General features: G+C 36.2%; 1 protein-coding gene across 1 annotated transcript in view; it reads right to left on the bottom strand.

The window, feature by feature from the left end:
• Nucleotides 1-2,024, bottom strand: part of YEATS4 (YEATS domain containing 4) — a 27,852-nt gene that overhangs the window by 15,434 nt on the left and 10,394 nt on the right. The gene's annotated exons all lie outside the window — the stretch shown is intronic.

Here is a 2,024-nt window from a genome sequence, read left to right as displayed (position 1 = left end):
CCTGTAAACTTTCACTCAATCCACAATAAAAACCTTAAATATTAAAAATGAATGAATGAAGGAGTATACCCTGCTCATGGATAGGAAGGCTAAACATTGTGAAAATGTCAATACTACCAAAGGATATGATGCAACCCCAATCCAGATTCCAACATCATTCTTTAAAGAGATGGAAAAACTAATCGCTAATTTTATATGTAGGAAGTCCTGGTGTGGGTTAATGAGCCAGACTGCAAAGCCGTTTGAACTGCAAGGTCAGCAATTCACATTCACCAGCTGCTCCTGGAAACCCTATACAGGGTCACTATGGGTTGGAATTGACTTGATGGCACTTAACAACCTTACATGTAAATGAAAAGAGACCCCAGATAAGCAAAGCATTATTGAAAAGGAAGAATAAGTAGGAGGTCTTCCACTTTCTAACCTCGAAGTTACTACAACAGTCACAGTAATCAAAACAGCCTGGTATGGGTACACCAAAACCAATCAATGGATCAGAACTGAGAACCCAGAAGAACATCCATCCACTACAGTCAGCTGATCTTCTACAAGGACCAAAAGGCATTAAAAGGGGAAGAGGTAATCTCTCTTCAATAAACGGCACTGTCAAAATTGAAAAACCATTTGTAGAAAAATGAAACAAGACCCAAATCTCACACCATATACAAAAATGAATTCAAATGTGGCTTAAAGATCTAAATGTACAGCCTAGAACTATAAAGATCATTAATGAAAAAAATAGGGACAAACTTAGGGCTCTGATACATGACATAAACACGCTACTCAACATAACTGAAAACATAGAAACAAGACAAAATAGATGACTGGGAACCTCCTAAAAATTAGACACTTATGTGTATCAAAGGAGTTCACCAAAAGAGCAAAAAGAGAACCCAGAGACTTGGAAAAAAATATTTGGCAATAATGTATCAGACAAATGACTACTTTCTAAAATTTACAGAATACAACACCTTAACAGGAAGATGACAAATAATCCCATTTAAGAGGACATTCAGAGACAATTCCCCAAAGAAGACATTCTTTGTATGTATACTTCCCTTCTCCTTTCCATACTCATTCAGCCTGTGTACCTGTCCATGTATCTACCTGCAGAACACTGTCGTTCCAGGGCTGTGTTTATAACACTGCTTAGATCTATCTCCTTTAACATTTGCATACCTCCTTATATCTTCATCTATCTTCATCATTCTTCTGCCAACTCTCTCTTCTTGTATATTGCCCTCCTTATTACCCAAGCTAACATGGATCTACTATCTAGTCAGTGAATTACTCTCCCTTCCCCCCACCCCAGCAATCATCAAAGAGTTTTAGCATGAAATCCTTTAACAGTAGTGGATTCATACAATATTTGTCCTTTTGTGATTGACTAATTACACTTAGCATACTGTTCTCCAGGTACATCCACGTTATGAGGTGTTTTGTAGACTCATCGTTATTCTTCATCACCACATAGTATTCCACTGTATGTATCAAAGTTTATTTATTCATTCTTCCATTGATGGGCATTTGGGTTATCTCCATCATTTTGCTATTGTGACTAGTGCTGCATTGAAAACTGATGTGCATATATCTACTTGTGTCATGGCTCTTATTTTTGGAGACTATACACCAAGTAGAGAGACTGCTGGGTCATGAAGTATTTCAATTTCCAATTTCTTTCTTTTTTTTTTTTTTCAAACCTCATTCTAATTTTAATTAACTTTTAGAAAAGACAAATACATCATTTTTCAACATAATCTCCTTGTTTTTCAATATACTTTGTCAATCTATTCTGATTCCCTTATTAAAAAATGTTCTAGGCTGAGCTTTGAGCCACAATTGCACTTGCTGTTTTCATTCCTTCATCAGAGGCTAATCTTAAGAATCCCAGAAAACTTTAAGCATCAATTTTCCAGCTGAGGGTTGACTTTTGAACTTTTTCTTGGTCACTGATTGACGATATTTTCATTCCATACTCGATCATTTACTCTCAGGCTTGTAGTGATAAAGCTATGTATCATCAT

This window comes from Chrysochloris asiatica, unplaced genomic scaffold (genome assembly GCF_000296735.1).
Source record: "Chrysochloris asiatica unplaced genomic scaffold, ChrAsi1.0 scaffold00033, whole genome shotgun sequence".
Taxonomy (NCBI): domain Eukaryota; kingdom Metazoa; phylum Chordata; class Mammalia; order Afrosoricida; family Chrysochloridae; genus Chrysochloris; species Chrysochloris asiatica.
This window is presented reverse-complemented; position numbering and strand designations above follow the sequence as displayed.